The sequence below is a fragment of the Protopterus annectens genome, chromosome 4.part0, assembly GCF_019279795.1.
Source record: "Protopterus annectens isolate FY-2018-M chromosome 4.part0, PAN1.0, whole genome shotgun sequence".
Taxonomy (NCBI): domain Eukaryota; kingdom Metazoa; phylum Chordata; order Ceratodontiformes; family Protopteridae; genus Protopterus; species Protopterus annectens.
Window position 1 is genome coordinate 956,995,169 of NC_056733.1, and position 13,296 is coordinate 957,008,464.

At 40.3% G+C, this 13,296-nt stretch overlaps 1 pseudogene; it reads left to right on the plus strand.

Moving 5' to 3' along the window:
- Nucleotides 1–9,293: 9,293 nt before the first annotated feature.
- LOC122800595 lies at nucleotides 9,294–9,346 on the plus strand (annotated as a pseudogene).
- Nucleotides 9,347–13,296: the final 3,950 nt, after the last annotated feature.

Here is a 13,296-nt window from a genome sequence, read left to right on the forward strand (position 1 = left end):
TCTTATAAGCACTTTTACTCTACACTACATTCCTAGTGACTGCAGGTGTATATTCCCTGCATGTATTATTACACTTGCCACCATGCATTAGGTTGTGTATTGGGTTTGGCTAGTTCAATCTATACTTGACCTATATCTCACATACTAACTATCCAGGATGCAGATGTTACTGCTACATATTTCATGGTTGCATTTATATTTCTTTATCTACATATCTGGATGTTTTCATATGACATTTTCACTTCTAATTGTACAGAACCCTGCATTTATTGAAGCACACTTACATTTCTGGGGAACATATTAGCATGCTTCTCGTGTGCCAGATTTATTTATGCATGCCAGCCAGTAACTGACTGTTGAGGACTGTATATTTACTTCACAGCTACTAGCACTTCCATCACCCACTTTAGATGAAACTGCAGAACTCTGGGTTGCTAGCACTTTCTAACACATTACTATTTGTATAATGCAAGGTTACAACAACATTTCATACTAAGTGAAACAGACACACTCTGGGTTTTAGACCTTTATTAATGACATTACACACTTTTCCACAGGCTCACTCCTTTATTTGTTTTAACGGTATATATGGCAGACATGTTCACGACATATTATACCTTTATTAATAGGTTAGCACACTCTTTTTTCAGGCTCACTCACATATTATTTTATATGACAGTGCCGGCAGAGATATTATTCCACACATTTGTTACCTTTCTTAATGGGTTACTACACTCTTTTTCTGCCTCTCTAACATTTTTATCTGACAGTACATGCAGAGGACTTATTCAGTCCATTTTATGGCTGTATTATTGGACTACAACACTTTCTTTCATGCTTTCTCCCATATTTTATATAACAATACATGCAGAATAATCACTAAACTGCCTGGTGGCGCAGCCTTAGCAGCCTATCAGCATACGCTTGCTGATTCGTAACATGGTCACCTGCAGCTGTAAAGTAAATGAAGGGATATTGAGACATTCCTATCCATTATATACACTCCATTTTAAATCCTTACATACTGAATTTCATGGCTACATACTCAGTTGTGGGGCATCCCGCATCCCATGGGCCTCCTGTATCCACTGGTTCAGGTGGTCCTCCTTTCATCTCTTCAGGTCCGCATGGTGGTGACGGACCTGCTCACCAGTCCAGGGAACGCCTGTGGCATTGGTGAGGTCACAAGCTAACCGGTTCCAAGCCTCTGCCTTGTACTCCGTCCCTTGGAACTGGCCCTGCAGGAGTCTTGCCTCGTGACTGTGGACAAGGAGTCAAACCATGTATTTGGACTCCTCGGTGCCCTATCTCTGTGCTCGGAAATGCATTCCCTCTCCAACACCAGACATTCTGACCGCAGATGCGAGCTACAATCAGTTATGGCATGTATTCCTGCCTGTGTGGCTTAAATATGCCACATTTCCTGCACTTTTTTGTGATTGGCCATTTTGTAAAATTCTTGGCTGACTGCAGACCTGCTTAGTAATGGTTAAACTACCATCCTTAAGTTTATGAATGTTAATAGTGGCTGTTTCTTCTATGTTGTCATGGCTTAGTGGTTCTGTACTTTGATTATGATGCAAAGGGTCCTGCGTTCAAACCTTGTCATTCTTTTATTTTAATACTGTCTAGACAAGCTAGGGGGTGTGGCTGCGTTTAAGCAACTTAGCTCTACGTTGCTCCCCTGTGCCCTACGGTGCCCTGGTTGGCACGGCGCGCACGTCCGCACAAACAGATTGCACTGGGTAAAGTGTTTTTAAACGTTGGGCAACTCTATTGCGCTGGGTAAAGCGCTATTACACTATGGGCAACTCTGTTTAGCTGGATAAAGCGCTATTAAACTATGGGCACCTCTGTTTAGATGGGTATAGCGCTATTAAACTATGGGCACCTGTGTTTAGCTGTGTAAAATTTTTCTTAACAGCAGGCTATTATATATCTGGGTCTTTTCAAAATATATATTTTGTTCGCTGATACATTGGCCATGTCACTGCTTTTAATAAAATTGTAATCATATTTGTCTGGTATTATTTCAAATACTGATTTAAAACATAAATAAGAAGGGGAGTGGTGGGACTTGAACCGTGAATGCCTTCTCTTTGTGCATACACTCTACCATTACGCTATTGCTATGTGGATTAATTTGCATAAGTAGTTCTTATATGCTCTTCAATGTCACAATTGCTAACTGTGGTTAAGCAATGGGCACACCCGCGTAAACAAGCGCAAATACAGGCAGCTATATCGTGGATTTAAAAAATAATAATAATATTCACCGTTTTATAACTCTGATGGGGGTTTACAGTGTCAGGGAGTGTGGTGTTGGGTGCAAATACATTTGAGCGGACTCGCTCTTGTCTGTTGACATTATGCTTTTTAAAACCTTGCAGGGGCATGGACTTTTAGACTGCTCGGCAGTTGGACACGCCCCCTGCTTGCCTACTCAGTCTGTGTAAGAGTTACGGATAAGTCAGTGTGCCTTCATGAATACTCATGGCATGCTGACGTCATACCGTTCAACTGCAGCCTCCGAGTAAGACATATTAAGTCTTACACGGAGGTTTTGTGAATCCAGCCCAATGTGATTCAGTGAATCATATCTAATAAAAATCTTAATACTGAGTGTGTGACTGGCATATCTCCCAACTTCTTAGCACAAGAAATCTAGGCAAAAGTCAAAAGTAAACAGGACAACTGCCCAAAATCATGGACAAATGTTAAATCTTGCTCTTTTAAACTTAGAAAGTTGTAGGAATAATAGATTTTGTGCAAGCATGCATTTTTCTGAAGGATATGAAGTCTGAAACTCACATCTATACCATTATTTAAGGACTTCAATCCTGAATAATTTGTCAGAAAAACGTTAATTTTATGAGAAACAGACCAAAAACATGAGACAGTAACCTGGACATTCTGCGATATCGCTCAACCTCTTAGTGAGGAGGGAGGGTCAAAATCATGCACAAAATTTAAATATTATTCTTAGAATGTTGCTGCAATTAGAATAACAGTTTTTTTAGCATCTGTTTTATGAAGGATATGCCGTCCAAAACTGAAATGCTTTTCATTATTTAGTGACTTTGGTCCCTGTAAACCTATGAACATGAATGCCATAACCCTCAGCTACTACACAATGTAACTTAGCCAGTAATTTTGAATATAAATAGTCAAACATTCTGTCTTCCTAGACTGTAAAACCAAATCTTTCAGAACTGTCCGAAGCACAAGCAACTTAATCTGCCCTTTCATTAACTCTCCCCTAGAAATTGGCATTATTGCATCACACTTAATAAAGCCAGCTGGTTACCTGTCAAACAACATGCTTGTTGGATTCCAACTCTACAAGATCGTCAAAGAGCACTCCTCTCCTTCCCTTGCCTTCAACCTCTTCAGACAACCCCAAGGTTACAATCTAAGAAGGCTTAACCACTCTGGTCCACTTCTTCAATGTTCCAGAATAAGACATCATTGCCTAACCACGCCTTCTCCGTCCTTGGCCAAAAACACTGGGAATCCAACTATCCAAGTCAATTTGCAAATGCTTTCTGTCTGGACACATCACTTAATCCCTCACTCCCCCCTTCACCAGTCAGGCACGTTTGCCATTCTCACATTATTCCCACATGAATATGTAACATTCTTTCCACATTATGTATATTGTAACATCACTTAATCCCTCACTCCCCCCTTCACCTGTCAGGCACATTTGTCATTCTCACATTATTCCCACATGAATATGTAACATTCTTTCCACATTATGTATATTGTAACATCACTTAATCCCTCACTCCCCCCTTCACCTGTCAGGTACATTTGTCTTTCTAACATTATTCCCCCACATGCATATGTAACATTGTTTCCATATTGTGTATATTGTAACATTACGTAATCTCTCACTCACCCATTCACCAGTCAGGCACATTTGTCATTCTCACATTATTCCCCCACATGAATATGTAACATTGTTTCACCATTGTGTATATCGTAACATCACTTAATCCCTCTCACCACCCTTCACCAGTCAGGCACATTTGTCTTTCTCACATTATTCCACACATGAATATGTAACATTCTGTCCACATTGTGTATATTGTAACATCACTTAATCCCACACTCCCCCCTTAACCAGTCAGGCACATTGGTCATTCTCACATTATTCCCCACATGAATATGTAACATCACTAGACTAAACAAGGAGAAAGTTACTGTCAGCTGCCTGTCAGGTGCCAGGATCCGCCACATAATGCATGCACTCAGGTCACTCCACAATAAGTACAAATATGACACTGTCATTGTCCATGTTGGTGTGAATGACCTGAGACGTACCTCCCTGGACTACATGAAAAGAGACATGTAGGAGCTCTCCAATCTTGTATCCCAGGCAGGTATGACCCTAACCCTGAGTAGCATCCTGCCATCACCCAGAATGATGCCAGAGTACAAGGACAAAATGATTGACTTCAACAATTGGCTAAGCTTCTGGTGTCATTCTAAGGGGATCCAGTGTTTGTCTGCCTGGGACGACATGATCGACAGACCATGATGCTTTGCCAGAAATGGCCTGCACCTGTCGCCCTTAGGATTCCGGATACTGGCTAAGGCTCTTGCCACCCCGATAGTGCCTTTTTTAGGCAAGGTTCAAATGACAAATTCACCACCGTAACAGGTACAAGCAATCAAAATCTGAGGGTAATGCTACTCAATGCTAGAAGTCTAAACCTCAAAATGCACTCACTCAAGGCGCTCCTTAAAATGGAGAACACTGACATCTGTGCAGTTACAGAGACCTGGTTCAAAGCTCCAGAGAGCACCCCTGCATTACCAGGCTATAATTCATACCACACCTTTTGGCCACCTAATCCAGAATGAAGCACTAAAGGCAGAGGCGTGTTCATATTCATTAAGGATATCCACACCTCGAGTCTAGTTGCACAGCATAATGCATCCAAGATTATCCAAGTGCAACTAACTCTGGGCAAGACCGCAATCCAAATTGTAGCTTGCTAAAAAAAAAACCACCATGCCCCAGGATTCACACTCCTCATTTCTTGATACACTGGAAGGTATTAGGGTACAACCCAACACCTTAATAATGGGCGAGTTCAACTACCCCACCATTAACTGGGAAAACTTCTCATGTACCAACTCTTTTGCTCAACGTTTTCTAGAATTCATAAATTCCAATGCCTTGGATCAACTTATTCACACCCCCACCAGGGGCAGCAATATCCTAGACCTGGTCATTACCAACATGGGAAACCGGTGTTCCACACCAGAGGTCAATTCCTTGTTGGTCAGATCCGACCACAAGCTAATCAGCCTAGACATCCACATCCCACCCCCACCCCCAATTAGGGAAACCATCATAAAAAACTTCTCCAAAGCCAACTTCACACTTCTTAAGACAGAAGTGGCAAACTTCATGACACCCATGCAGACAGACAATAGAGGTATGACTGCCGAATCCTACACAAATGCACTTTATAAGCACTTACATGAGTGCATGGATCATGCTATTCCTAATAGAACCAAGATGTTATCCTCCAAAAAAAGGAAGCCAATCTGGTGGTCCTCTGCCATAAACAAACTCTACAACAGAAGAAAGAAACTGTTGCAAAAAAGAGTAAAATCCCATGACTGGAGGAACTCCCTGGTCAACCTCAGTAAGAAGCTGAGATCCCTCATAAAATCTTACAAAGCTAGTTACGAAAACAAAATTGCCACTGACTCTAAAGACAACCACAAAGCATTCTATAGCTATGTCAAGAATCTAAATGGGAACACTCAGATCTGCTCAGAGTTACAGCACAATGGCACTAAATATACAGAACCAACTGATATTGCCAATATCCTAGCAGACAGGTTCAGTGCTAACTTTACCCCCGTCTCACCCCCTAGAGGGCCCATCTCTATACCGGAAGAATGCAAAGTTCCTACAGTCATGGCTGCACAGGTAAAGAACACACTCTCCAAAGCCAAGAACACAGCATCCATGAGACCTGACAATATCCCAGGCTGTGTTCTACATGAACTACAGAATGAACTGGCACCCTACCTAAATACCATGTTCAATCATAGCCTCACCTCAGGCTTTGTACCCACTGAATGGCGCACCGTGACGGTTATCCCACTGCACAAAGGGGGAGCCACGACGGACCCAGGGAACTACCCCCCCCATTAGCCTGACTAGCCCGGTCTGCAAGGCCATGGAATGTATCATCATGGAACTCATAAACAAAGACATTGGTAATCTCCAAACTCTGGACCCTACCCAGTTTGGATTTGTAAAAGGCAGATCATGTCTCCTAAACCTGATTGACTTCTTTGAAGCAGTCACCAAAGCCATAGATGAGGGTAAAATGGTTCACACAGCTTATCTAAATCTTGCCAAGGCTTTCAACACCATCCCCCACTCTGGAATTATAGATAAGCTCACTAAACTAGGTGTAAATCCCTATGTCACAAGATGGGTTGCCAACTGGCTCATGGACAGAACCCACACTGTGAAAGTAGCGGATTCCAAATCCGACATCAGACCAGTGACAAGTGGAGTACCACAGGGTTCAGTCCTGGGTCCTCTCCTGTTTGGTATCTACTTCTCTGAAGTGCAGGCCAACACAGAAGGTCTTTGGCTAACAAAGTTTGCAGATGACTGCAAACTAGGAGCCATAATTGAAACTCCTAACGATGTGGACAAACTACAAAAGGGCCTCACTGAGACAGATACCTGGTGTCAAAGCCATGGCCTGAAGCTCAATGCCAAAAGTGTATTGTCATCCCCTTTGGTAAAACTCTGTACCCATGAACTACCACATAGCTGGTAGTCTACTTAATGCCGAAAATGTGATGAGACCTTGGGACACAAGTGGACAGTAGTCTCTCCTTTGATAATCACATCGCCACAGTGGTCAGGAAATCCTTCTACGTGGCTCATCTCATCACAAAAGGATTCTCATCCAGAAAAAAAGAGGTCATTGTTCCCCTCTACTCATCACTCATTAGACCCATTATAGAGTACAGTGCCCCTTTTGGTATGTACCTCACAAGACATCTACAACAACTGGAAAGACCACAGAAATACCTCACAAAGAGGATTACTGGCCTCAAACAGATGCCCTATGCAGACCATCTCAAAAAACTACAGCTTTACTCCATCGCATATCGCCTACTCAGGGGCGATCTCTGCCTAACATACAAAGCTATGTCAAACCCAGAGCTGATGGACATGCTCCACTTAAAGAAATCCCAATCCCTCCGAGCTACACGCTCTAGGGACCTAAACCTTGTCACCACAATAAGCAGAACATGCTGGAGGGATAGATTCCTGTCCCAGAGACTTCCCATACTCTGGAACAGACTACCTATCTATGTCAAACAGAGCTTCTCATTAGCACTCTTCAAGAAAAATCTTGATGATTGGATGGGAAATGGGAAATTCACCCCGGGGATCACCTCTGTGGCTCTGCTCGACAGGGGCACAGGAAAATAATTTTCTTCAGTGGCGAAAGCCAGGGTACATTTTTTGGCTAGGCTTGTATGGGCCCTAGGGCCGATAGCCTAGTACCTACCTATGAACCTATGTTTCCACATTGTGTATATTGTACATGTAACATTGTTTCCACATTGTGTATATTGTACATGTAACATTGTTTCCACATTGTGTATATTGTACATGTAACATTGTTTCCACATTGTGTATACTGTACATGTAACATTGTTTCCGCAGTGTGTATATTGTACATGTAACATTGTTTCCGCATTGTGTATATTGTACATGTAACATTGTTTCCGCATTGTGTATATTGTACATGTAACATTGTTTCCGCATTGTGTATATTGTACATGTAACATTGTTTCCGCATTGTGTATATTGTGCATGTAACATTGTTTCCACATTGTGTATATTGTGCATGTAACATTGTTTCCGCATTCTGTATATTGTACATGTAACATTCTTTCCGCATTGTGTATATTGTACATGTAACATTGTTTCCACATTGGTTATATTGTACATGTAACATTGTTTCCACATTGTGTATATTGTACATGTAACATTGTTTCCACATTGTGTATATTGTACGTGTAACATTGTTTCCACATTGTGTATATTGTACATGTAACATTGTTTCCACATTGTGTATATTGTACATGTAACATTGTTTCCACATTGTGTATATTGTACGTGTAACATTGTTTCCACATTGTGTATATTGTATGTGTAACATTGTTTCCACATTGTGTATATTGTACATGTAACATTGTTTCCACATTGTGTATATTGTACATGCAACATTGTTTCCACATTGTGTATATTGTACATGTAACATTGTTTCCACATTGTGTATATTGTACATGGTTATTGTCTGTGTGCCCTTACTTTTGCTGACTGTGTGCTCTATTCTTTCCCTACGCAGCCCTTTTCTTCTTCCTCCCTCCTTACTTTATCCATCCTTTATATATGTGCATTGGACTTCTTACTGCTATTGTTGATTTGTTGCTGTCTGCAGACGGCATTTTCTTTGTATTCATAGCATGTCTTGTTAACTTGTCTGCTGTTGTTCATATTTCTCCAGGCTGAGAGTGAAATAGGGTCTATTGTGCTCTCCAGAGGTAGGGCTAACACCTGTTCCACTTTGCGAGGGACAGTCCCTCTTTGAGCATTTGTGTCCTGCAAAAAAATTTTACAAAATGGTAAATGTCCTGAGATTTTAGGGCAAAATGATTTCCTATATTTTATGTAATAGTTGCATAAAACTGTTATTCTGTATCTAAAACATCTAAATGTTATAAGAAACAGAACAAGCAACTAAAATGCTACCAGAATAAGCTTTTATTTGGGGGAAAAAAAGTGAAGCTCTGTCCTTGTTACTGGCCGTGGGAATGTTTTGCCCTGTAAAATCTGGCGTTTGTACCAAAAAACTCCCACTTTGCACATTTGAAAAGGTGGCAACCCTATCCAGAAGATGTGTCCATGCAGGCTTATGAGTTAGAAATACATATGCAGACATACTCATAGCAGCTTCTCTCTCCAGCTGTCTCACTCTCACACTCACTCACTCACACGCACGCACGCGCGCGCGCTTTTGCATAGCTACCTTGAATTCTGGGAAGTTTTTTAAAAGTTCGGTGAAAGAGAAGAAATTGTTCATGTAGGGAGAGTTCAACTTGCAAAATGGTAACTGTTGGTGCGTTAGCGAGCTTTTGTTACAAGAAAAAGCTTTGCAAATCTGCCACCTACTATTAATGAGGGTTGAGGTCTACATGTGGCTTTTACGACGAATGCTCTCTGATTTAAAAGTCAGACCTTTTGGTATTTGTCTAGTAGGTCTTTTTATGAAAGACCGGTTTTTTGTAGAAAAATAATAGCTTGATTTTGTTTGAGGTTTTATGGTATAAAAGGCGTTTTACTTCTTTTTGTTTTAGCAGTGTTATGTGTTAGCCCTTGATTCTCTTCTCTCATTACTATTTTTATTGCGTTGTAACGCTTTATCTATTACGTAGCGTCACCCAGCAAACTGACATCGTTTCTTGTCCCCACCCCTTCGTTAGTATTTTAAATAAGCTCCTTTAACCTTTCCGGGAATGTCGTGGTTATCCACCAATGTCCTATATTGTTCCATTCAGTCTGTAAAATAATTCTCACAGTACTGGAGTTACCAGCTGTCCCTCTTTGCGAGGGACAGTCTCACTTTTGGCAGGGCAAACCTAAAAAATGCCAAATGTCCTGATATTTTAAGACACATATATTTTGTTTTCATTTGCATAATACAGTTATTTTGTATCTGGAACACATACATGTTGCATGGAATAGCATAAGTAATTCAAATGCTGCAAAAATAACCTTTTATTTCAACAAAGTCCTGACCTTTGCACTGGCCATGGATATGTTTTGTCCTGCAAAATCTCACATTTCTACAAACAAAATGTCCCACTTTGGGCATTTGAAAAGGTAGCAACCTTATACTGTATTCAGTACTTGTCTTGCACTTGTATGTTTGTCTTTTCCCCGTTAGGGGTCGCCACAGCGGAACTGCGGTCCGCTAATGATTGGCAGTAGATTTTTTTATGGTGCCGAGTTGCCAGCCGTGAATCGAACCTCTTTCTGAGAGGCAACAACGCTGCCGCTGTAGCACCGCGGCGTCCAGTACTTGTCCTGCACAATAAGGAATAATTATTTTCAGTTGCAAATATTTCCTTTGTATCCGCACCTTTCGTTATAGAAAAGGCATTGTTTACATCAGGTCTGAAAATATATTTGGCGATTTTTTTTTGCATACATTTAATTGCAGTTGCTGGTGGCTAATGTGATTGAATGTTGCTATCACTCTTGTCTGTACTATACACGATCGGCAAACAGGAACTGCATTTCTTTTAAGTTTTGTGTAACAAAAAAAAAAAAAAACGTCATTACTCTTGATGCTAAGGTAATGAATCGCTATAAATAAATAGCGGTGCCATTTTTAGCATCGGGTATTTTAGCTGTCCACATACCTCTCCTCCTGTTACAGCAAAAAACAATCTGGAAAAACATAAATGATGGCAGACAAAGGCCGACAAATAAGGACACTTTTTAAAATATTATTCTTACAAACTTAGGAAGTTGATAGAATGGCAGGTTTTGCATTGGCATACATTTTCTGAAGGGCATGAAGTCTGAAACTCAAATATCTGTCATCATCAGTAATTTGCCAATGATTTGCCAGAAAACCGCAATTTTATGATAAACAGACCAAAAATATGATACAAAAATTGCGAAAATCTTTTAAGATGAGAGAGATGCCGGGTGATTGCTGTTTTCAGCTTCTTTAACTTTGAAAGTAAACTGCAGTTCCCGGTTGTCGATCACACTGCATGTAATATAGTCTTAAATTGGAACTTTAAAGTAAAGTTAAAAGAAAGTGCTAGTTCTTTGTGCCGATTACACTGTATCTGCAAATTTGGATTATGTTGCATGCAGTGTGATCCACAACTGGGAACTGCAGTTTACTTTAAAAATGAAAGAAGCTGAAAATAGCGGTCACAGAGCAGCTGAATGCTGATCCTTCCTACTGCAGGTCAGTATTCAGCAGGAAGTGTCTGATAGTGCTCTGCAGTCACCTAAGTAAGTAGAAGGTCCATGACTTTGCCTTATATTTTCCTGTTTCTCCCATAAAACTTGCATTATTCAGCAAACACTGAGGAATGCAGTAGCTAAGTAAGATAGACAGCCGAGCTTCAGATTTCATGTAGTTGAGTCATTTCAGAAAATCCGTGCTAATACAGAACCTGTTATTTTACCCCCCCCCCCTTTATGTACAGAAGAGCAGCGGCACCCCTATTTCCTTGTCCCTCATTCCTGAGATAAGGACTTGAGAACTAAGTTATATTTCTTGATATATTGACAGAGTATTAATGTCTGTGAAAGACTCACAAGTCAAATCATCAGTAAAGAGATCTAGTTCTCTGTCTCTCTCATGCTGAGTGCTGTCAAGCTAAACACTTCTGTTATTAAACTTAATTATGTTTGTTTAATAAATTGTCCTTATCTTATGCAGTTTGTTTTTATTTCTTGAAGTGTAATCATGACGTCCATTCACTGTGATCCATCCAACAGAGGATCAGCTAAATGACAGGGCTGCAGGAGACAGCTGAATGGGTGGGGCCAACGAGAAGGGGAATGACCAGCTAGAAAGGGGTGGGGCTATGCTAAAAACCGCAAAAAAAACGGGTCTTTAATTAAATAAATACGCTGCCCTGGGTGCCAAACTGTCATTATGAGAGTCCAATCAAGACCAAATAAACTGTAGAGAAAAATATTTCAATGCATTGGCTACATGACAACTTACTTAATATCTAGATGGAAACAAAAATGCTGTGAGGCATGAAAAAAATTACTTTTTAAATATATTACTGGAATGCCAGTCAAAATCAAGTATAAAAAAACAAGCAGTACTCAACTCAAACCACTTCTCCTTGCACTGCAGTTCTAATTATAATTTATGTTCAGCTTTATAAAAGTACCAAGTAACATGCTGAAAGTAGCAATCTCTGTGATACCCTCACTTGTAAAAATGTTTCTTATAAAAAAAAAAGGCCTGCTGTCTAACAACAACTATCTACTTGTTTCATGGGGAAAACATGATCAAAGGATTAATGCACAGGTTATGGACCACACATGATAGATTGGAATTTGTTTAGTTTACCTGTAAAGCCTGCAAAGATGACTGCAAGTCTCCATCAAATGTAATGAGCATCTGAAAATACTGTCCTTTATTACAAATACTGTCATATGCATTTCAATACCCAAGGCTTACATGCTATCTAGTTATGTAAATATTCTCTGCATGGCAACAACAAAAAGGCTTTCAGTGTTTGTAATTCTTTAACAGTATGCTTATTAAAGCTTACTTGCATCATACAGTCTCAGACAAGCTTACCTGATGGTCATTAAAGCATTGCTAGTTAAACACAGACCAACAGGTACTGCAACAACATGCATTTTCTGAATAAGAAGAAGCATAAATCAACAGTATAAAATATGACAGAAAACCAGAACATTCTGTAAAATCAAGGACAGATGAAAAGCCACTGTAATACTTATGCCTACCTTGGATGGGGGATACTCTGCAAACTTACACTGCATAACTGCTCCTTGCCTTGCTTGAACACATTCAGAGTCACTACATGGGGGAGTGGGGTACAACACATATGTCTATGGCTGACGGTGATGGCCCTGACACATTTGTCATACCTCTCAACCTCAGAGCAAGAAATCTGGACAAAACCATACATAGAAGTGGGACAAAGCCCCCCCCCCCCAAAAAAAAATAAGGACAATTTTAAATGTTGCTCTTATAAACTTAGAAAGATAATAGAATAGTAAGTCTTGCATTAGTATGAATTTTCTGAAGGGTATGAAATCTGAAACTCAAATGTCTGTCATTATTTTCTAACTTCAATCTTTAATGATTTGCCACTAATTTGCAAGAAAAAACACAATTTTATGAAAAACAGACCAAAAAATGTGATGCAAAAATATAAAATAGCTATACAATACAGCTGGGAACCTGTCAAAGAAGGGACACTTTTTTAATATTAGTACTGATAACTTGAACAACTGACAAAATAAGAGAATCAATCTACATGCATTTCTGAAATTAGTAGGCCGCGGTGGTGCAGCGATTACCATTGTCGCCTCACAACAAGAGGTTTTCCCATTCAATTTTCAGCTGGAGCACCTTCTGTGTGGAGTCTGCATGTCCTCTCCGCGGTCGAGTGATGTTAAAGACATGCGGGTAGGTGCAAGCATGAATGGGT